Here is a 24,734-nt window from a genome sequence, read left to right on the forward strand (position 1 = left end):
GAGCCAGACATCCTGGAATGTGAAGTCAAGTGGGCCTTACTGAGGAAGCATCACTATGAAAAAAGCTAGTGGAAGTGATGGAATTCCAGTTGAGCTATTTCAAATCCTGAAAGATGATGCTGTGAAAGTGCTGCACTCAATATGCCAGCAAATTTGGAAAACTCGGCAGTGGCCACAGGACTGGAAAAAGTCAGTTTTTATTCCAATCTCAAAGAAAGGCAATGCCAAAGAATGCTCAAACTACCGCACAGTGCACTCATCACACTCATAGGAAGGTAATGCTCAAAATTCTCCAAGCCAGGCTTCAACAGTGAACCATGAACTTCCAGACGTCCAAGCTATATTTAGAAAAGGTAAAAGAACCAGAGATCAAGTTACCAACTTCCTTTGGATCATCAAAAAAGCAAGAGAGTTCCAGAAAAACATCTACTTCTGCTTTATTGACTATGCCAAAGACTTTGTGCAGATCACAACAAACTGTGGAAAACTCTTAAAGAGATGGGAATACCAGACCACCTGACCTGCCTCTTGAGAAACCTGTATGCAGATCAGAAAGCAACAGTTAGAACTGGACATGGAACAACAGACTGGTTCCAAATGGGGAAAGGAGTACATCAAGGCTGTATATTGTCACCCTGCTTATTTCACTTCTATGCAGAGTACATCATGAGAAACGCTGGGCTGGAGGAAGCACAAGCTGGAATCAAGATTGCCAGGAGAAATATCAATCACCTCGGATATGCAGATGACACCACCCTAATGGCAGAAAGCAAAGACGAACTAAAGAGCCTCTTGATGAAAGTGAAAGAGGAGAATGAAAAAGTTGGCTTAAAACTCAACATACAGAAAACTAAGATCATGGCATCCGGTCTCATCACTTCATGGCAAATAGATGGGGAAACAATGGAAACAGTGACAGATTTTATTTTGGGGGGGCTCCAAAATCACTGCAGATGGTGACTATAGCCATGAAATTAAAAGACGCTTGCTCCTTGGAGGAAAAGTTATGACCAACCTAGACAGCATATTAAAAAGCAGAGACATTACTTTGCCAACAAAGGTCTGTCTAGTCAAAGCTATGGTTTTTCCAGTAGTCATGTATGGAGTGAGAGTTGGACTGTAAAGAAAGCTGAGCGCCGAAGAATGGATGTTTTTGGACTGTGGTGTTGGGGAAGACTCTTCAGAGTCCCTTGGGCTGCTGCTAGGAGATCCAACCAGTCCATCCTATAGAAAATCAGTCCTGAATATGCATTGGAAGGACTGATGCTGAAGCTGAAACTCCAGTACTTTGGCACCTGATGGGAAGAACTGACTCCTTGGAAAAGACCCTGATGCTGGGAAAGACTGAAGGCAGAAGAAGAAGGGGTCGACAGAAGATGAGATGGTCTCATCCTCATCCAGTGACTGGATGGACATGAGTTTGAGTAAACTCCAAGAGTTGGTGATAGACAGGGAGGCCTGGTGTGCTGTAGTCCATGGTGTCACAAAGAGTTGGACAAGACTGAGTCACTGAACTGAACTGATTGATTAACACTTCTCATTCGCTCCTGAGAAATGTTGGTGGAGATCACCATCCATTTGGATATGGAAAGTAGTGGGTTTTAAGTAAGCAGTAAACTTTATGAGTCAGTCCCTTTTGCAGTTTCTGAAATTATTTACTTTCGAAGCATGTACAAGCTCTGTTACGTAGTGAGTTCATTCCCCTCACAAAGAAAAGCTCACACAAGTCGCAAGGCACAGAAAGGTTTCTCAGAGCTTCATGCTGCCTTTGGCCTATAGGATGTCTCAGGAAAAGTCAAAGTCATGGCCACCTCTCAACAATCAGCAGCTCTCACGTAAAATCTGGATGCCCAGCTTCTCTTGGAAAAGAGGAAAATTTGGCTACCATGTGCCTGCAGCATCTTCCTACCACCACCATCACCATGGTAACTGTCAGCTGGAGGAGGGCACTAGAACCCCCGAACTGAGCACTGCTGTTCAGTTTACCATAGGCTGGTGGCTCAGATGGTAAAGAATCTGCCTGCAATTCAGAAGACCTGGGTTCGATCCCTGGGTCAGCAGGATCTGCTGGAGAAGGGAATGGCAACCCACTCCAGTATTCTTGCCTGGAGAATCCCATGGACAGAGGAGCCTGGGGGTGGGGGGGCTATGGGGTCGCAAAGAGTCAGACAGGTCTGAACAACTAACACTGTCACTGTTCACGACCACGGCCCTTTGAGGATACCTGAATACTTTATTCATGTATGTTACCTGTCTGTCCCCTTTGCATTTGCAAGCTTAGGAAAGAAACTGAAGTTTGAAAAGCAAAATAAAGGTGCCATCTTCTTATAGGATGGGTGAGCAAATCAAGTGATGGATGCGTGAGCAAATCAAGTGATGGATGCGTGAGCAAATCAAGTGGTGGATGCGTGAGCGAATCAAGTGATGGATGCGTGAGCAAGTCAAGTGAGCGTCATTTGCATCCCAGGTTCTGATGGATGTGTCTCCTGTGTCGGTGTAGGGGATTTTTGGAGCAGTCTGCATTGGCCGCTTTCCAAATGGTTCAGGTTTTCCTCTCACTCCCCTGACCCCCACCCCATCTGTCCAACCTCTTCTCTGGGCTTCTCGAGTTTTAAGAAGGATGTTGGGGATTTTTCCCCAAAAACTCAAGAATCAGTTCAGTTCAGTTCAGTCACTCAGTTGAGTCCAACTCTTTGCGACCCCATGAATTGCAGCACGCCAGGCCTCCCTGTCCATCACCAACTCCTGGAGTTCACTCAGACTCACGTCCATCGAGTCAGTGATGCCATCCAGCCATCTGATCCTCTGTTGTCCCCTTCTCCTCCTGCCCCCAATCCCTCCCAGCATCAGAGTCTTTTCCAATGAGTCAACTCTTCGCATGAGGTGGCCAAAGTACTGGAGTTTCAGCTTTAGCATCATTCCTTCCAAAGAAATCCCAGGGCTGATCTCCTTCAGAATGGACTGGTTGGATCTCCTTGCAGTCCAAGGGACTCTCAAGAGTCTTCTCCAACACCACAGTTCAAAAGCATCAATTCTTCGGCTCTCAGCCTTCTTCACAGTCCAACTCTCACATCCATACATGACCACCGGAAAAACCATAGCCTTGACTAGACAGACCTTTGTTGGCAAAGTAATGTCTCTGCTTTTGAATATGCTGTCTAGGTTAGTCATAACTTTCCTTCTAAGGAGTAAGTGTCTTTTAATTTCATGGCTGCAATCACCATCTGCAGTGATTTTGGAGCCCAAAAAAATAAAGTCTGACACGGTTTCCACTGTTTCTCCATCTATTTCCCATGAAGTCATGGGACCAGATGCCATGATCTTCGTTTTCTGAATGTTGAGCTTTAAGCCAACTTTTTCACTCTCCACTTTCACTTTTATCAAGAGGCTTTTTAGTTCCTCTTCACTTTCTGCCATAAGGGTGGTGTCATCTGCATATCTGAGGTGATTGATATTTCTCCTGGCAATCTTGATTCCAGCTTGTGCTTCTTCCAGAAACATCCCAGCGTTTCTCATGATGTACTCTGCATATAAGTTAAATAAGCAGGGTGACAATATATAGCCTTGACGAACTCCTTTTCCTATTTGGAACCAGTCTGTTGTTCCATGTCCAGTTCTAACTGGTGCTTCCTGACCTGCATACAGATTTCTCAACAGGCAGGTCAGGTGGTCTGGTATTCCCATCTCTTTCAGAATTTTCCACAGTTTATTGTGATCCACACAGTCAAAGGCTTTGGCATAGTCAATAAAGCAGAAATAGATGTTTTTCTGGAACTCTCTTGCTTTTCCCATGATCCAGCAGATGTTGGCAATTTGATCTCTGGTTCCTCTGCCTTTTCTAAAACCAGCTTGAACATCAGGAAGTTCACGGTTTGTGTATTGCTGAAGCCTGGCTTGGAGAATTTTGAGCATTACTTTACTAGCATGTGAGATGAGTGCAGTTGTGCGGTAGTTTGAGCATTCTTTGGCATTGCCTTTCTTTGAGATTGGAATGAAAACTGACCTTTTCCAGTCCTGTGGCCACTGCTGAGTTTTCCAAATTTGCTGGCATATTGAGTGCAGCACTTTCACAGCATCATCTTTCAGGATTTGAAATAGCTCAACTGGAATTCCATCACCTCCACTAGCTTTGTTCGTAGTGATGCTTCCTAAGGCCCACTTGACTTCACATTCCAGGATGTCTGGCTCTAGGTCAGTGATCACACCATCGTGATTTCCTGGGTTGTGAAGATCTTTTTTGTACAGTTCTTCTGTGTATTCTTGCCACCTCTTCTTAATATCTTCTGCTTCTGTTAGGTCCATACCATTTCTGTCCTTTATCGAGCCCATCTTTGCATGAAATGTTCCCTTGGTATCTCTAATTTTCTTGAAGAGATCTCTAGTCTTTCCCATTCTGTTGTTTTCCTCTACTTCTTTGCATTGAGTGCTGAGGAAGGCTTTCTTATCTCTTCTTGCTATTCTTTGGAACTCTGCATTCAGATGCTTATATCTTTCCTTTTCTCCTTTGCTTTTCACTTCTCTTCACAGCTATTTGTAAGGCCTCCCCAGACAGCCATTGTGCTTTTTTGCATTTCTTTTCCATGGGGATGGTCTTGATCCCTGTCTCCTGTACAATGTCACAAACCTCATTCCATAATTCATCAGGCACTCTATCTATCAGATCTAGTCCCTTAAATCTATTTCTCACTTCCACTGTATAATCATAAGGGATTTGATTTAGGTCATACCTGAATGGTCTAGTGGTTTTCCCTACTTTCTTCAATTTAAGTCTGAATTTGGTAATAAGGAGTTCATGATCTGAGCCACAGTCAGCTCCCGGTCTTGTTTTTGTTGACTGTATGGAGTTTCTCCATCTTTGGCTGCCAAGAATATAATCAGTCTGATTTCGGTGTTGGCCATCTGGTGATGTCTGTGTGTAGAGTCTTCTCTTGTGTTGTTGGAAGAGGGCGTTTGCTATGACCAGTGCATTTTCTTGGCAAAACTCTATTAGTCTTTGCCCTGCTTCATTCAACTCAAGAATAGTAGGGTGAAAAGCAATGAATCAGTGGCAATACTAACACATTAACTCAAAGAAGAAACCAAATCTTGGTGCAAGACAGAAACCTATTACTTAAAACCCAGCAGCAGCATCTCAAACGCACCTCAGCATATAACGGGAACAGTATAGTGCTGCCGCCCCCTTGGACCCACCCACTGCCCCAGTAGTGGCACAGGCCCCCCCTACCCCGGATGAAATGTGAGGTCTGTGGATGCGGAGGCTTCTGAAAACAGCTGGGACAGGAAACAGGAAACAGAGAAAGGGAAAACCCCATATAGTACAAGCAGACATCTGTGGTCAGTCCCTGTGTGGAGAGGGCTTTCTGGAAGGAGCAATTATTTCTTGAGAGAGCAATTGCTTAGTGTGTGAGAAAGTCACATTAGCTTAGTGGAATCCCTGAAATGATGAGGGAGGGATCATTCAGGCACTTGATACTTTGTCTATCATGAGTAAGCAATGATCTGAAGTATGTACCACAGCAAGGTCAGCCACACTAGCTGAGAACCTGACAAAGTGCTTATGTGAGGTCCTTCCAGGCTCGGCCATATGCCCAAATCCTCTGAACTCCAGTTTCCTCCTCTATGAAAGGAAGATCTGCCCTTTGTCAAACTTCATGAACCTCAAATGGAGTTTCTACACATCACGCCTGGTCACTGTTTGGCTCACATTTGGGTTTTGTTTGGGGGGCAGTGTTCTAGAACAACTCACAAATTCAGGTTTGACTTGTCTATCTGTTTCTGCAGGTAAGAGTGGATGGCATGCACTTTCCACGTCACTCTAGACGTTGTCCAGATACCACAGCAGACCTGCCGGTACTTTTAGCCCCTGCCTGAACCCTGTAGGCATTTGAGTTTGGGGTAAAATTTCACCAGTACACAGTTAGTTGGAATGCTATGGTCGCCTTTCTGAAAACATTAACATATGGGCTTCCCTGGTGGCTCAGATGGTAAAGAATCTGCCTGCAATGCAGGAGACCCAAGTGCAAACCCTGGGTCAGGAAGATCCCCTGGAGAAGGGCATGGCAACCCACTCCAGTATTCTTGTCTGGAGAATCCCATGGACAGAGAAGCCTGGCAGACTACAGTCGATGGGGTTTCAGAGGGTCAGACATGACTGAGGATAACATGTAGCATGTTATAGATTACTAGAGCCACAGAACTTCCTATGTGAAAGCCTTCCCTTATGTTCTGAAAGACAATTTTTTAAAAATTGGGGTATAGTTGCTTTACAATGTTGTGTTCGTTTCTGCTGTACAAGGAAGTGAATCAGCTGTACATATGTCCCCTCCTCCTTGGACCTCCCTCCCACTGCCCTGTCACCCATCTAGGTTACCACAGAGCACCAAGCAGAGACAGTTTAAAGTAAATTCCCAGAAACGGCAGTAAGATGTTGGAGGCTGCAGTTAGCAGAACAGAGCTCAAAGCATTTTTGCTGCTTACTTTACTTTGATCTTAAGCAAGAAGTTGGTGCATGGTTTAAAGAGCTCATGCTTGTTAACCCATTACATCTGCTTTTCTTAAGTTCTCCTAAAGAACTGCATTCAGAAGTGTATGAAAGTCAAATCTAGCATTAAGCGCTCAGTCATGTCTGATTCTTTGCGATCTCATGGGCTGTATCCCGCCAGACTCCTATGTCCATGGGATTCTTCAGCAAGAATACTAAAATGGGTAGCCAGTCCCTTCTCCAGGGGATCTTCCAGACCCAGAAATCAAAGCTGGGTCTCCCGCATTGCAGGCAGATTCTTTACTAAGTCAGCAGGAAAGCCCTCAGAAGTGTATATTACAAGGAAATGTTTGTTGCAATATTTCTTCAAATAGTGCACATCAGAAGCCAAATAGGGGGTAAGTGCTAAATCATGGTGTTTAACTCAGTCACTCAATTGTGTGTGACTCTTTGTTACCCCATGGACTGCAGCACGCCAGGCTTCCCTGTCCATCACCAACTCCTGGAGCTTACTCAAACTCATGTCCATCGAGTCAGTGATGCCATCCAGCCATCTCATCCTCTGTCATCCCCTTCTCCTGCTGCCCTCAATCTTTCCCAGCATCAGGGTCTTTTCCAGTGAGTCAGTTCTTTTCATCTGCTGGCCAAAGTACTGGAGTTTCAGCTTCAATATCAGTCCTTCCAATGAACACCCAGGACTGATTTCCTTTAGGATGGACTGGTTGGATCTCCTTGCAGTCCAAGGGACTCTCAAGAGTCTTCTCCAACACCACAGCTCAAAAGCATCAATTCTTGGGCACTCAGCTTTCTTTATGGTCCAACTCTCACATGATGTAGCCATAGAGTAGACAATACAAGACCATAAATAAGTGCTTTGAAGAGTATTTCATTGCATGATAAATGTAATGCAGAATAGCAAGATAGACTCATGTGCTTCTTATTGTGCAGAAACATTTAGTACACATGACCGTAATTGTACAAAAAGTCAAAATAGAAACAGTGGTTATATCTCAAAGTAATGAGATTATAGATGATTTTTATTTTCTTCATTATGCTTTTCTGCAATTTGATTTTATGTAATACAGATTCAAACTTCTCATGGATAATTATCTCAGTGCCAGACATCATCAACCTGACTCCTGCTTCAGGCATTATTCTGAGCAATTTCTGACCATATGGTAACAGATCAAGAAGTTAGCTGTCTGCAGGGTCATGCTTATAGGAAGAGATGGGCAGGAGCGAGACCTTTGACTCCCAGGCTGCTCCTCTTGGCAGTTGACCCAGGTCTGTTCCCAGCTGAGTGAAAATGGTGATCTTGCACTTGGAGATTAACTCTGGAATGACTGGGACGGAATCAGGCCACACACTGGAGGCATGCAGGAGGGGCCAGCAGCCAAACACCTAGGCACGTACGTCTCCACAGATAGGCAACTCGCCAAGATGTGCATTTTAGCAACTAGCAATGGATAAAATTCTTTCACTTCTTTTCTGGCAAAAATGTCTCCTTTCCAGAATGGAATGACGACAGTAAATTATAAAAATTGTTTCCATTGTTTACATAGTATATCAGCAATTCTAAAAATTCAAAACATTTAAGTGTATGTACTCAATCTATTCTTTTTTCTTTTTACTCTTGTAGGTTCAATTCAAATTTCCAGTGTTAAATTTCATTTATTGGAAAAGGAGTGTGGCAGTATGCTATTAGTATTAGTATTGTATTAAAATTAGTTTTAGTGTTAGTATTAAGATTTTATTTGCCAGACTTTTCTAGGACTTGCTATATGCCAGGCACTATTCCAATCACTTTGAAAACATCATTTAAAACTCGCTGTGACCCTGTTAGGGAGGCACCGTTGTCACCACTGTCAGTTGAAGAACACAGAGAGGTTAAGCAACTTGCCTGAGATCACATAGCCAGGAAGTGGCAAAAATAGGCTATGAACCCAGATCGGCCAGCTCCGGAGTGCCTAGTCCTCATCGAGAGGGGTCTGTAAAACTTCTTCTAGAGCCTTTGGGGGAAACCACTTGGTCCACCAAGGATAAGGAAATCATTTAATGAAAAGAGGATTTCCAAAAAATATTTGGTTCGCTGTAGGCAATGGCACCCCACTCCAGTACTTCTGCCTGGAAAATCCCATGGACGGAGGAGCCTGGTAGGCTGCAGTCCATGGGGTCGCGAAGAGTCGGACACGACTGAGCGACTTCACTTTCACTTTTCACTTTCATGCACTGGAGAAGGAAATGGCAACCCACTCCAGTGTTCTTGCCTGGAGAATCCCAGGGACGGGGGAGCCTGGGGGGCTGCCGTCTATGGGGTTGCACAGAGTCGGACACGACTGAAGCGACGCAGCAGCAGCAGCAGCAGCAGCAGCAGGAGCCCCTAACCAACATCGCCCGTGGTGGAGTTAATGATTGCGTGCGCCATCTTGTGGTCAAGGAGAATATGGCTTCCAGCTCTGAAAAGCAACCTATTTACACCTTGATCTAAACCTTTCCCTTCCCATGTGGGGCTTCCCTTGTGGCTCAGCTGGTAAAAAAAAAAATCCGCCTGCAATACGGGGGACCTGGGTTTGATCCCTGGGTTGGGAAGATCCCCTGGAGAAAGCAAAGGCTACCCACTCCAGTATTCTGCCCTAGAGAATTCCCTGAACTCTACAGTCCATGGAGTCGCAGAGTTCGACACGACTGAGCAACTTTCACTTTCACTAAACCTTTCCTGTTTCTATGAAGCTTGAAGGCACTAGTCGCACACTTCTGTCAATTTGAAGAATTCTCAGCCCCATCAGTGGGCAACCTCTAAGAAGTCAGTCAGGTCTAGAGGATGCTCCTGTAGCGTTTGCTACCAGTAGAGATGCATGTTGTGAATCCAGAGACATGCCAGCAACAGGAAGACCAGAACCAACCACTGAGAACACTGTGTCAGCTGTAATACTCCCGCCCACTTTACAGGCAGTAAAACCGAGATTCCAGGAGGCTAATGGCATCTCCAAGATGACAAAGCAAATCACAGAGCTGGGATTATGGCTGCCCTCTACCAGACCTCATGCAAACCTCCAGTTTACACCACTGCATGTTGAGTAGGACCTGGGCTTCCTGCTAGACAGCTACTCTGAGACACAGCCCAGACAGCACTTAGCTGAGAGGGGAGGAATCTCAATGGCTCATACATTGTTTTCCTTTGAAATTAGAAATGCTCTGGACTAGCCTGGTGGCGCAGCGGATAGGAATTCACCTGCCAGTTCAGGGGACAGAGTTTGATCCCTGGTCCGAAAAGATCCCACGTGCAGCGGAGCAACTAAGCCCATGCACCACAACTGCTGAGCCCACGTTTCCTGGAGCCCGTGCTCCACAAGAAAAGCTGCTGCAGTGGGAAACCCATGCAAACAACAAAGAGCAGCCCCGGCTCACTGCAGACTAGAGAAAGCTCTCGCAAAGCAACAAAGACCTAATGCAACCAAAAATAAATACATAAAAATTGTATATAAAAAAAGAAATGCTCTGAATCTCCCCAGGTCCTTCAGTGTTCTAAACTTCCCTCATCAGCCACATGACATGGAATATATGGGTTTTCTTTTTTTTTTTTTCTCACCAACTCATAGGCAAACAAACTTGAAGGGACTTAGGAGGCAATGTTCTCCAAAATACTGCCATTTTTGAACCGGGACAGTACCCCCACAAGACATCCATCTCAGACAAGTGTAGCTCCACAGGCTAGTGCACCCCGATCCATCCACCTCCATCCGTGATTGTACTCTTGTGGTAATAGCAGTGCCAGTTCCTTCATCTCCAAGGGGCTCAGTTCCACCCGAGACCTGCAGCATCAGCTTCCCTCAGGAGTTTGTCAGAGTGCAGAGTCTCAGGCCCTGCCCAGCCCTCCAAACTGAGCACCCACATTGTAGCAAGATCATGACATAGAGTGTCGCCCATGGCATAGAGCTACGCAATGCGCTGCTGGAGACACTGGCCAAGAGTGATGCATGTGAATCAGGTCAAGAGGGATGTGTGGAGTGTGGGGGTATGTACCCACTTTCTAGACAGCAGGAACACCAGGAGGGCTCTGAGAGGTGGGCGGGGCAGCACAGGGAGGACGGGAAGACCACAGCGGGTGAGGAGGAGCTGTTCTGGACTCGATGTGTTTGGGATGTTTGAGGCACCCAGCAGACGCCACTGTTGAGCAGTGAGGTGTGGGACCTCTGAACTGGATGCACAACCTCAAGACTCACCAGGGCCATGGCCATTTGCCAAACGTCCTCTGAATTAAAGAAAAGGGAAGACAGCTAGTCCCCTCAACTCTGCTCCCCCCTATTCCATGGAATAGCGTCTCTCCTTTGCACAAGATCTCCCTTGTGGACGCCAAATTTCTGATCTCCCTAGGGCATCCCCAGTGACTCAGCAGTAAAGAATTCTCCTGCAGTGCAGGAGACACAGGAAAGGCAGGTTTGATCCTTGGGTCAGGAAGATCTTCTGGAGGAGGGCATGGAGACCTGCTTCAGTATTCTTGCCAGGAAAATCCCATGGGCAGAGGAGCCTGGCAGGCCATGATCCATGGGGTCACAAAGAGTCAGACGTGACTGAAGCGACCGAGCACAGCGCAGCACAACACAGCTTGGTCACCTGATCCAGCTCCAGCCAATGGAGTGTGGACTTGCATGTCACGTGCCCAAACAGGAATTGCTTTCTTTCTGCTTCAAGTGTTTTTTTTTTTTTTTTCCTTCCTGTGGTTGTGGTGCAAGTGGTAAGAGGGCGGCATAGGGGCAATCCTGGGTCCCCACCTGACCATGTAGACCAGACTGGTGTCCTAGAGAGAGACGTAAGCTGTCTTCAGCCACTGTGTTTTAGAAATCTTTTTAAATGTTTAAAATTTTGACCAAACTTCAGACACAGGATAGTTACAAGCATAGTAGAACAAAGTATTCCTGTGTGTCCTTCAGCCGGCTCCCCCATTTCACTACATTTGTTTTATCCTTTTAACTCTTCCTCAATTATACGTATTTTTCTGAACCACTTGAGCGTAAGCCTCAGGCTCACTGTCTCTTTACCACTATATATGTCAATATTTCCTACAAAGATATTGCCCTGATTTCATAAACCACAGCAAAATAATCAAAATCAGAAAACTGTTACTAACATTGGTAGACTTGAAGCTACTGTCCAATATACAGACCACAGTATGATTCTGCGATTCTGTTGATCGCCTCCACGATCTCCTGCATGACAAAGGAAGCCCAGGACCTCGGCACAGTTGCTTGTCACAGCTCTTCAGTCTCCTTTAATCCGAAATCATTCCTGAGTCTGTTTAGTGCCAAGGACTTTTTTTTGACACTGACATCTGAAGAATTCAGCCTCTAAGGTTTATCTGATACTCCCTCATAATTCACTTCTGCCGGGAGCCGGCATATTGCATATTGAGTGCATATTGCATATTGCATATTGAGTGCAGCACTTTCCACAGCATCATCTTTCAGGATCTGGAATAGCTCAACTGGAATTCTACCACTGCCGGGAGCCAGCATGAGGAACTCCGCCCATGACAAAGGTCATGAGGAAGGAGGCTCGGCATACGCAAAGGCTGGATAGAGCCTCAGGAGTCCCCCATCTACCCCCAAAACCAGAGTCTGCCTACTTTCTGCTTTGTGCTTTCACCTACACCTCTGACTTTACGGGGGGCTGTCCCCCACTACCTCTCTGAAAAAAGAGTTAGCTTACGGCCCCAGTTAATAATTCCTGGGTGACAGTGTTTCAACCTACAAACTCCTTTGGAAATCCTCTAGCCTGCCTGAATAGGTTTTTCTGGCCACATGTGATTGTTCAGAGCCTCCCAACTGTGAGAGGCAGGAGATGTTCTAAACTGTCTAAACACAGATTCTTTTGAGTAGTTAAAAGATTGATTAGAAATTGTATTGGTGAAGGGATTTTCACTTGTTGGGCCAATGTTTGCTGCTAAGTTTCCATATCCCTTACCTGCTGTGTCCCTGGCAGTGTACTGATTAATATAATTGGTGTAAGTAGTAGCTTTAATGTTTGTAACCTGGGACCCTTGAGTTAATTCTTTTTCTTGTTATAGCCCACCACACCTTTGCTCTGTAGGAATGCAACTTTATCTAATGCTTTTGGAGGGTGGCTCCTGACCAATCACCTTTAGAGAAAACTAAGTTTTCTGAAGAAAGGGTCTTAAAATGTTAACAGGCCTCCGGGCCAGAAGATGATGCAAATCACCTAAGCTTTTGCATATGATAAATTTGCAGGAAGAAAGCCTGGCTTGCTGCATGACTCTACCCCTTCCCCCATTATCCTCTATGCATAACTTAAGGTATAAAAACTACTTTGGAAAATAAAGTGCGGACCTTGTTCACCGAAACTTGGTCTCCCCATGTCGTTCTTTCTCTTACCTTCTGGCTGAATTATTCAGCCTCTTTTCTCCACTGAATTTCCTCACTGAGCTATCCTTATTCTATTACTCTTTATATCCTTAATTAACGTTTAATTAAGCAATTGTTTCCTGATCTTCGCCTACTCCGTCTCTCCTTCGTATACCCTGGATCAGCCGGGGCTGGACCCCGGCACACTTCAAAGGCTGCAAGTAGTGATGTCATGTCTTCCGCCGGGCAGGTGTCAGCACGTGCTTGCATTGGTCTGTTCCTATTCTTGGTCCCATATTGGTGGTTGTTTGGTCAAGGTGGAGTTGGCCAGGATTCTCCAATGTTAAGTCACTGTTTTACACTTCCCGGTTAATGAGTGCTCTGCAGGGAGATGTTGAGGGTCATTCAGAAGTTTAGATAGCACAGTAACTAGTGCAAATGAGGACGTTCTGCTGACTCAGCAGCAAATCCAAGCTCTTGGACCTGAGGACAGTGGTTAGGGATCATACATTCACATCCCTCCCGTGGTGTTTGGATAGATAGGACTAGTTCCTCTGGACCCCTCCTCCCCCCATTAAACTTTATTAATCTATTTGGGGGGAGCACTCCATGAAGGATCTTAGCTCCCCAAATAGGGATTGAACCCTGTCAGCCCCTTGCATTGGAAGCACAGAGTCCCTGGACCACCAGGGAATCCCCCCATTAAACTTTAACATTAAATGTTAATAGCCCAGAATGGAGCCTGGGTGGTGTATTTTCATTTTTCCAGGGAAGTCCACAGCAGGACAGGCATGGTTTCTGGTCAAAGGGACTGGGAACCGCTCCTTCTCTACGTTGCTTTCAGCCTCCACAACAGGTGACTCAACCCCGAGGGTCTGAACAGGAGTTCAGCTCCTCCCTTTGTCCTGAATCCCTGCAGGGGCTGGCCCCTCTTTTCCAAGATAACCTATTTAACCTGTACCTACCTTCAGCAGTCCCACCTGAAGACTCTTCCCCATGGGAGAAAAACACACACGCTGCCCCCAGGAAATGAAAACAAATGAGGAAGAGACCTTCAAAGTTGTCACCGAGGGGGACAAAGAGCAGACGCTGGCCTGGGGCCGGGCTCCAGCTCCTGCTGCTCCGCCACCGTCTCCTCACTCAGTCCAGCAGCCTCTGCTGTCCCCCAACTCTGAGCATATTTTGAGGTCACCTCTGCTCCTCCTAAGGGTTCCCAGATGGCTCAGCAGTAAAGAATCCACCTGCCAATGCAGGAGACACAGGTTTGATCCCTGGGTTGGGAAGATCCCCTGGAGAAGGGAATGGCTACCCACTCCAGTACTCTTGCTTGGAGAATTCCCATGGACAGAGGAGCCTGGCGGGCTATAGTCTATGGGATTGCAAAGAAACAGACACGACTGAGTACGCACACCTACTCCTCCTGAACCTACCCCTCCCCTCTCACACTGCTTGGTGAGACTTGGCACAGTCCAAGTCAGGACGCTCCGCTGCAGGGGAGGGAAGCGTCCTTCCTTCCCTGTTGGTAATGCCTCCATCACAAGGATGATATGGTTGCCCTTTGATCTTCACACAACCTCGGATCACATCCCCACACACTGTCCCCATGAGAAAAGGCACTAGACGAGTGAAAGGAAGTGTCTGCTTCATTTCAGATGGGAAAGGAATTCCCTCTGTGCCAAAAAGACAGGGATCTCTGCTTCTCAGACTTGGAGATCATAGGTGATGACATAGACCAGACCCAGGAAAGGGGAATAAAGAAGATACAAGGAGAGATAGGTGAGGAGATGGCCCCTCTGGGCCACAGGAAGGTGAGGGACCTGCCACGCCCAGCCCAGGGCCAGCCTCTCCAAAGCTGCAAGACAGTTTCTAAGTTTGTGAATGGAAAAAGGAAGGAATTCTAAAAGGGGAGGAGAGAGAGAACGCATGATATATGATCATAAATGTGAGAAAATCCACCCAGCTTATCTCAGAAAATATGCACAGCATTTCCCTGTATCAGTAAAAGGAGCTGATGATTGGGGATGTTCCGCCCTTGAATGAATCAGACTTTGAATCACCTAAGACCAAAAAGGGGGACTAGAATCTGTACAATTGGGCCCTATGTTTTTCAGATCCTGCTCAGCTTGTCACACATGTGCTTCCAAAAGGTACCAATTTCTGAACTATATTCAGACCATCCCAAATAAAACCTAGCCTCAACATATTATAGGTATGGGTCACATTATCTTAGGATTCCTTGAAAAACAAAAGGAATTTTCCACCCAGCACAGTGCGTTTGATAACAGAACCAGATGTGTTTGTTCCCTGGGGGCCTCAGGCCTTGTCATTTCACCAGCGAAGATATCAGTGGGGGCAGGAGAAGTGGCTACATTGACAGCAGGCCCCAGCCAGCCAGCAGGCCCCGGGCCACAGGGAGCCCTCTCCTCCTGCAAAGCCATCCTGCCCCAGTCATTGCTGGAGGGGAAAACCCAGTGGCCTGATCACCCACGGCCACCCCCACACATGCCCTCCAGGGCACGAGACCAGCCTGAGTGACCATGTATACAATCGTGTGTGAGAGAGAGACAGAGACAGAGAGACAAAGAGATGGTTGTTGCAACACAAAGCACACCAGCCCAACTATAGACCACCGCCCCCAATCCAGTGCTCTGCCAGGCAGTCTGGAGGACCCTGTCAACTTCAGAAGCACAACCCCATTTGGGGTCCCAGATAACCCAGAAACCCTAGGGGGTACAGAGAATGGCCTGTCCAGGAGTCTGCTGAGAGCAGGACTCTGAGAAAGTCTGACTGTCTGCTGCGGGGCTACTGCCCTCCCGGGCGCTGGGAACCGTGTGGTCCAGGGTGCTGGTCAGCGCCAAGCCCAGAGGCCCGCCCAGCTTTCATGGCAGGAGAACACCAGGCCCCTGAGTCCCACCGCTGACAGGGTTTCCACAGGCAGTGTGCAGGGTCAAGAAGCATTTCCTAAGATCCATATGCCCTGGAGCAGTCCTCACTGGTCTCCACAAAGGCCAGCTCTGCTTTAACCCGGAGGAGGATGGGCAGGCAGGATCATTGGCCATAATCATTAGTGGGCGCGCTCTATACTCAAGGCAGTGGACTGGGGCTGGGGTTGGACAGAGCACAGGCTCTGCCCACCGCAAGTCCACAGTCCAGGGGGCCCTGAAACTTTACCGAGCACCCCCAACCCTGCTGATCACCCCCGCCTCCCTCTTCCTGCAACCCCCATCAGGAGCCCCCCAAAGTCAAGGAGGCAACATGGGAGGAGGTGAGGAAGAACCTGGAAGGTGCCCAGGAACAGCCCATATGTCTCCCCCAAACACAGCCTCACAAAGTCAGATTCATCCTGGCAGGTAAAGCACGTCATGAATGGAGGGTGAGGGGCTCTGTCCCACCTTCAGACTACACAGAATCTCAGGAGACAAATAAAGCTCTGGATCCATTTCTCAAACTAATGCCTGATGGACCCCCTACTCCGGGTAGAAGGAATGGTGCAAGAGACGTGTCCCGTATGTAAATAGCTTTGAGGAACGTGGGGTGAAAGGAAGCTTGGTGCCACCCTGCAGGATTCATCCAAGCTTTTACCCCTTCCTTCCCTCTGAGAAGGCAGCAGAGGCAGACTGTACAGCCATGGCCAAGATTAAGGCAGGAAACCTTCACGGCAAGAAGGAGGAGGAGCTGGAGGAGGAGCTGAAAGTGGAGCTGTCCCAGCGGCATGTGGCTAAAGTGACAGGCAGCATGGCTTCCAAACTCTCCAAGATCCGAGTTGTTCATAAACCCATCACCCATGTACTGACTGTCATTAACCAGACTCGGAAAGAGAACCTCGGGAAATTCTATAAGGGCAAGAAGTACAAGCCCCTGGATCCACGGCCCAAGAAAACACGCCGCTGACTGAACACACATGGAGAGAACCTGACGACCAAGAAGCAGCAGCAGAAGGAGCCGCTGTACCCTCTCTGGGAGTACCCAGTCAAGGACTGAGCATCCAGGCATCAATAAAACAAATAAATCAGAAGAAAAAAAAAAAAAAAACTTTTATCCCATCACAGTGTATGTGGGCTTCCCTAGTGGCTCAGCTGGTAAAGAATCTGCATGCAATGTGGGAGAACTGAGTTTGATCCCTGGGTTGGGAAAATCCCCTGGAGAAGGGAAAGGCTACCCACTCCAGTATTCTGATGTGGAGAATTCCGTGGACTGTATAGTTCATAGGGTCGCAAAGAGTTGGACACAACTGAGCGATTTTCACTTCACATCACTTCAGTGTATCTGGAATGTCTGAGAGATGTGGACCTGCCACAATGCCACATTTATTTAACCACAAACCCCTTGTCATGGACCATAAAGCCAGGGTTCCATGGGACACGGGGTGGGGTTGCAACACTAATCTGTCTCACAGCCCTGACACCAGGAGGGGTTTGTGCCCAGGTGTCCTCCCCACCCCCATCACCTGGGAACCTGCTTCAAATGCGAATTCTCAGCCCCACCTTGACCTCCTGAATCAGAAACACTGGGCATGGACAGGGTAATCTGTTCAGTTCAATTCAGTTCAGTCACTCAGTCATGTCAGACTCTTTGCTACCCCATGGACTGCAGCACGCCAGGCTTCCCTGTCCATCACCAACTCCCAGACCTTATTCAAACTCATGTCCATGGAGTCAGTGATGCCATCCAACCATCTCATCCTCTTCGTCCCCTTCTCCTGCCTTCAATCTTTCCCACATCAGGGTTTTTTCCAAGGAGTCAGTTCTTCCCATCAGGTGGCCAAAGTATTGGAGTTTCAGCTTCAGCATCAGTCCTTCCAATGAATATTCAGGACTGATTTCCTTTAGGATTGACTGGTTGGATCTCCTTGCAGTCCAAGGGACTCTCAAGAGTCTTCTCCAACACCACAGTTCAAAAGCATCAATTATTCAGTGCTCAGCTTTCTTTATAGTCCAACTCTCACATCCATACACGACCACTGAAAAAAACCATAGCTTTGACTAGATGGACCTTTGTTGGCAAAGTAATGTCTCTGCTTTTTAATACGCTGTCTAGGTTGGTCATAGCTTTTCTTCCAAGGAGTAAGCATCTTTTAATTTCATGGCTGCAGTCACCATCTGTAGTGATTTTGGAGCCCAAAAAAATAAAATCTCTCACTTTTTCCATTGTTTCCCCATCTATTTGCCATGAAGGGATGGGACCCAATACCATGATCTTAGTTTTTAGAATGTTGAGTTTTAAGCCAGCTTTTTCACTCTCCTCTTTCACTTTCATCAAGAGGCTCTTTAGTTCTTCTTCAATTTCTGCCATAAGGGCGGTGTAATCTGCATATCTGAGGTAATTGATATTTCTCCCAGCAATCTTGATTCCAGCTTCTGCTTCTTCCAGCCCAGCTTTCACATGATGTACTCTGCATATAAGTTAAATAAGCAGGGTGACAGTATACAGCCTTGACGTACTCCTTTCCCGATTTGGAACCAACCTGTTGTTCCATGTCCAGTTCTAACTGTTGCTTTTTGACTTGCATACAGATGTTTCAGGAGGCAGGTCAGGTAGTATGGTATTCCCGTCTCTTGGAGAATTTTCCACAGTTTGTTGTGATCCACACAGTCAAAGGCTTTGACACACTCAATAAAGCAGAAGTAGATGTTTTTCTGGAACTCTCTTGCTTTTTTGATGATCCAACAGATGTTGGCAATTTGATATCTGGTTCCTCTGCCTTTTCTAAAACCAGCTTTCTGGAAGTTTGTGGTTCACGTACTGTTGAAGCCTGGCTTGGAGAATTTTGAGCATCACTTTGCTAGTAATGTGTTACTCTAACCTTAACCCCAACAAACCCTCCAAGGGAATCTGATGCAACTCCAGTTCGGGAGGCACTGTAATGAGGGAGATGACCACAGCTGTGACACACTCCCCATGGAAGCTGGAGTCTGGAGGGTGGAGCGGAGTTCTCCAAAAGCAGTGACAAGGAATGAAATGAATTTTAGGGATGTTTCCCTTGGAAAAGGAAATGGCAACTCATTCCACTATTCTTGGCTGAAAAATCCCATGGACAGAGAAGCCTGGCAGGCTACAGTCCATGGGGTTGCAAAGAGTCAGACATGACTGAATGACTGGGCTTTTGAGCTTCCCTCAAGCTAATAGTAGGTGGCAGAGGGGCCATGCAGGCAAGCACAAGGCTGCTCTGCAGGGTGATGGACCGCCCACCCCCTGGTGCTGGGTCCATCTTGGTGGCCACTGCCCTCATGCAGCCAGTAGCCAGCAGGCCCAGGAAAGCCTGGGAGGGACTCTGCACACTGAACACCACGCATGGACGGAGCCTCTCCCTCCCATGGGGTCAGGATCGCAAACCTCAATTCACATGGGCTCAGCTAGCTAGCTTGGAGGCCAGCCTGAATGCCAGCGCCTGTCTGCAGTGTGAGGCTCGTACAGAGAATGTATCTGGATAGAGAGGAGGCAGAGCCGGTCTGGCCTGGCTCGCCGGACACAGATGTCACCACCACCCATCCCCCCTCACCCCACATGCAGCACATGCTCTGGCGGAAATTTTATTGCTGAAAATTAGACCAAACTAAGCAGACGTAACATGGTGACCCCTGGCAGCCTGCTTCTGTGACAGCTGCTCAGGTCACACCCAGGGGACAATCTGAGGCTGAGGCCAGCTGTCCACTCCCCTTCCCACCCCTCCCTGACAGGGCAGGGGCTAGCGGCCTGACCACCCCACAGCTCAACCAACAAAGTCGGGGTCAGGCTGGACATTTTGCAGACTTTATGGATGTTAAAAACAAAGCACCAGACTAGCATCTTCTTGATCATTTCTTAAATCCCAGAAGCTTTCAACAAAGGTTCCCTCTGCCCTGGATCATCTGACTTATTTAGGAATTCTCCCCTTAACACAAGGGGTGTGATCTTTAGAGAGTATTTCCCATAATTTGAATCTGAATATACACATATACAGGTTTCCCAGGTGGCACTGGAGGTAAAGAACCCACCTGCCAATGCAGGAGACATAAGAGCTGCAAGTTTGAGACCTGGGTCAGGAAGATCCCCTGGAAGAAGGCATGACAACCCACTCCAGTATTTTTGCCTGAAGAATTCCATGCACAGAGGAGACTGGAGGGCTACGGTCCATAGGGTCACAAAGAGTCAGACACGACAGAAGCCACTTGGCATGCATGCATACACACATACAATGTCAGACAGCAGCATTCACTCAAAATTTCAGAAGCACGTTGGCAAGCACCAGTTTATACTCTGATACCCACAGACATATTTGAACTCACCAAGGCTGAGACAGAAATAAAGGTGGGGGAACACCAAGGCCTAGCCACAACCTTCCAGGAGACCTCCACGGCCACCACCTTCAGCTTAGTCCTGGTGGTCCCAAGCCTGGGGTCTAGCCAGCACATGGAGCCTCCTAGGTGGTGACACTGCCACCCAAGCAGGACCCAGGACGTAGTGACCCAACAGCCTAGATCTGAGAAAGGCAGAAAAGATAGGAGATAAATTTAAAATTGTACATTCCAAGTCATTTTTGTGAAAATGGGGCAGCACTCCAGGAAGAGCTGAGCAGATCTTATCTTGAGTTAACCACATTCAGGGCTCCAGCCTCCACCAGTGCTTAGCTCCAGCCCCCGCCCCAGCAGCAAGGTCTCCTTGAAGGGCCAGTCAGGGGCACAGCCTCTGCTCCGCCTGTGAACTGCAGAGCCGAGCGGGTGGGCTGGTGGCAGGGTCCCCAGCCTCCCCTCCTCTGTGGGGAGCACCTGGACCTCGGATTTTGTCCACTGTGAATGGCCTCACAGGGTGTGTGCGACTGGACTAAGTCCTGGAAAGTCACATCGTTGAGAGCGTGTGCATCACATCCTCCTAAAAGGTGTGCAGTTGTTCACCTGAGTCCGACCGGAATATGCTCTCTCTGAGTCAAGGAGGTCCTTCTATGACGTTTCCTTTCCTAATGCCATTCACAGTAGCAGTAATAGAAATAGTAACGTCAGCTGAGCACTTCTGTGTCAGGTGCTGTGCTGACCATTTTACATTCAGACTCTCACTTCATCTTCATAAGAGCCCAAAAAGGTAGCATTCCTAGCGTTACCAAGCCAATCAATGGGGGAAGCTGAGGCTCGTAAATATGTCCAGGGTCCCAGCAAGTAATCAGGATGGAGCCCTGCCTTCTGACCCCAGAGCCCACCTCTCTTCTTCTTTAAAAAAAATAAAATAAAATTGAGATATAATCAATATATGGGCTTCCCAGGTGGTGCTCGCAGTAAAGAAGCCCCCTGCCAATGCAGGAGACATAAGAGACACAGGTTCTATCCCTGGGTCAGGAAGATCCTCTGGAGAAGGGCTTAGCAACCCACTCCATTATTCCTGCCTGGAGAATCTGATGGACAGCGGAACCTGGTGGGCTACAGTCCATGGGGTCACAAAGAGTCAGACACCAGTGAAGTGACAGCACAGCACTTAATCAACATATAACATTGTGTAAGTTCGAGGTGCACAAATGGTTTGATGCATTTGTATGTTACAATAAGATTACTATAGCCTCATTGGCCACCTCCATCTAGTCACATAATTATCATCTTCTTTTGTGTGTTGATAACAGTCAGGATCAAGTTTCTTAGCAATTTGGAAGCTTTTTTTTTTTTTTTAAGTCCACCCTCTTATTTATCTTGGAGTATTGCCAAAGTCTTAAAGTTGGAAGAACCCTTGTTTGAATGTGTAACTCAGGAGTGAGAGAAGCTGAGTGATCATTTGTTCATTTGTGAGATGCTGATTGACATGTGTCAGTGAGAGGAAGGGCCATAGTGCTGTCACAAGCAGACCTAACACCAAGGGGCCTAGGGACAGGAAGTTCGTTTCTCCCTCCCACAGCAGTTCCCAGAGGAGCAGGCCCATGGGACCAGGTTTGTCCTGGGTCATTTTCCACCATCCCCTGCAGTGGGAGTACCCTGCTGAAACTAGTTAAGACACGTGCACCGCTGAGAGTCTTATTTTACAAAGAAAGCCTTCCCTGAATGAAACGATGTGCTTGGCAATGCACTTGCTCTGCATTCTGGAATTAACTCCGCTCTTCCTGGGTGTAGCAGTTACGGACCAGTCCAAAGAGCATACTTTGTGGGTACCCCACGGCACCCCTGTCCACCTGGGGTGACCATGTTCCTTTGAGCTTACATATCACTTCTGCTCTGGCATTCTGTAGGTGAAGACTTAGACACACGTCACTCACGTCGCTCACTGCAAGGCCATGAAAGATGCGCTGTGTGCTGGGCCAGAAGAGGTCACCTGGCCCAACAGACCTTTGGGAGGAGGAAAGTCCTGAGCATCCTGTGTCTCTTACCTGTTCCTTTCTGCACTCTGGCATGAGGCTCCCCACTGAAGATGGGCGTCGTGGAGGACGTTTCTGTTCTGCTTTCCTTCTAGTTGCCTAGGGAGATCACACTTCCTGCCACCTTGAAGCTAGGACCCTAATGACAATGACGGGTGTCCTTGGAAGAAGAGGAATGTTGAACACAGATGCACAAAGAAGGCCGAATAAAGACAGGGAAGAGACCAGAGTGACGCAGCTGCAAGCCAAGGGCCACCAAGGGCTGCCAGGATCACCAGAGGCTGAAAGAGATTCTGCACTGAGCCCCGGAGAAGGAAGCAGCCCAGCCGACACCCTGGAGTCAGACTGCGGGCCCTGGAACCAGGAGAGAACAGATTCCTGTTGTTTAAGCCACCCAGTCTGTGGTACTTCATTACAGCAGCCTCCCAGAAAACCCAGACAATCCCTAAAGGACTTTGTGGAAATTTTAGAACATGTCCAAAAATTCTAGACATGACTGCAAACAAAAGATGGAAACCCCATCCCCAAACCCCATTCCCCTCAGCTCAAACATGTGACTTGCATCTGAGATGCTGGACGGGGTGGAAGTGGTGCCATGTGTCTTCTGAGGTCAGGTCATGAGAGGTGACAGCTGGCTCTTCTGCAGGCTGTCCCTGTGGACCCCTGCCACTGTGCTCTGAGGAGGCCCAGGCCACACAAGGAGGCCACAGGTCTTGGCAGATAGCACCAGCAGAAAGAAGTCTCAGCTGAAAGCCAGCATCAGCCTCCAGATGTGGGGATGGGGACGTGGAGATGACCAAGCTACAGTGACCACTACCGCCTGAGGAGTCCCGAGAGGACACACCCTCTTGGCCAAGCGGTCCCAAACCCGCAGGGTGCTGAGCCAAGCATAGCTGTTGTTTCACAGGACTCAGCTTTGGGATATTTGTTATGCAGCAGTGAAGAACTGAAGCAGGGGGATTCACCACAGAGAAGAGAGATAGGAAAGACCAGAGAATTACCATCATGACAGGGACACTGGGGAAACTTCAGGTTACATAGGAGAGCCCAGACTGGAGGGGAGAGGAGGCTGCCAGCCAACATTCAATGTGCAGAAACAATCCAAAGACAGACCCCAGTTCTCGGAAACCTTAATAACCTAAGTCTAAGGGCAGGAAATGCACTCCTGGAGGCCCCAGTACCTTGACTCATCTTTCACAAGGAGTCAGCGGTGAGAAAGAGCCTCTGTGGTATGCCCGCCTCTATCACATCAAGGCCAGGAGATGCACGTTCACCCAGCATGCACTTCTCAGGGCTGCCCGCTGCTTCTTCAGCTACATTTGGAAGTGAGGGAATAAGTGTAAACCATTCATTCCAAAATAGCATCTCCCTTCCCCAAAGGCCTGCATGTTGCGGGTCTGAGAGCCTCACTCCACACTTAGGGCAGAACCAGGGTGTCCCTGTACAAAGCACTGCAGGACACGCTGGGTGATCTGCCGTCTTGGTGGCCAGTTCCTCATGGACTATATCTGCATCAGAGCAGGGTGTCCCACAAGCGTCTGCACCAGCTATGGGTTCCAGGGACCTCTAAGCCTAGAGAGTAACAGATTTAGATGTCCACACTTACTTACCTGTCTCCCCAAATACTTTATGGCAGCTGGAAAATAAGCACATGATTCTATGCTGCAAGATGTAACAAAAGCACAGTGAGAAACTCAAAGCAAAAGAAAGCAGAGACTGGCAGGTGGTAGTAGTGCCAGCCTGGTGTCACAGGACAGAAAGAAAACCAGAGAAAGATCCACAGAGCATCTCCTGTTTGCTTAAGTGCCAAAGTGACATCTCACCAGAGACACAGACAGGCAGAACGAGAGAAAGAGCACAGACAGATTCTTCAAGGAAACCCACCCTAAACCTGGATTAACCCACTTTCCTATGGTCTCAGAAACTCATTCAAGACAAGTCCTACTGAACAAGGACTAGGCCCTGAGACAGGCCAGCTTTAAAGATGGATTTGATTCAACCTGGATTCCGGAGTGTTAGAGAAATCTGAGCAACATGTCTCCACCTTGCTGCACTCTTCTAAGTTAGATGAATTTCTTGTAATTTTTTCCAAAAAATCAGTCAACAAGGGGTCCTGATTTTTCAGGTAGTATAGTATGGAATCCCTAATGCTCAAAGTAAATGTCACATCAAAAACTAATTTAGTGGAGAAGCAAAATGACAGCAGCACCTCTTACCACTCTGCTGGAAGTATCCGCTAAGACACCTTCAGCTCTCAAGTAGCAAGCATCAGGATTAAATGGGCCCAGATCCATCTTAGTGCAGATCAGACGCATCTCGGGACTTCAGGGGATGGCTTTCCTTTCCATTGTTATTGTAATGAGTGTTATTTAAAAATCAGTGCTCTCCATTTAAAGAAGCATCTCTGTCCACTCTCACCACTTTTCTTCAACATTGGATACTGTTTGATTTCCCAGGGCTGCTGTAACAAACTACCACAAACTCAGTGCCTTAAAACCATATATATTTTATCAAAAAACAAAACAAAACAATCAAAAAAAAGCAGAATACCTAAATAGATATTTCTCCAAATAATACACACAGATGG

The 24,734-nt window shown here is 47.5% G+C and overlaps 1 pseudogene across 1 annotated transcript; it reads left to right on the forward strand.

The window, feature by feature from the left end:
• Positions 1 to 14,601: 14,601 nt before the first annotated feature.
• LOC147367630 (large ribosomal subunit protein uL29 pseudogene) lies at positions 14,602 to 20,519 on the forward strand (annotated as a pseudogene). The gene has a single exon (XR_015169262.1). The product of XR_015169262.1 is annotated as a large ribosomal subunit protein uL29 pseudogene (transcript).
• The last annotated feature ends 4,215 nt before the right edge of the window (positions 20,520 to 24,734 follow it).

This window comes from Bos grunniens, chromosome 8 (genome assembly GCF_055505025.1).
Source record: "Bos grunniens cultivar Pamir isolate PY7600 chromosome 8, Bosgru_T2T1.0, whole genome shotgun sequence".
In the NCBI taxonomy this organism is placed as follows: domain Eukaryota; kingdom Metazoa; phylum Chordata; class Mammalia; order Artiodactyla; family Bovidae; genus Bos; species Bos grunniens.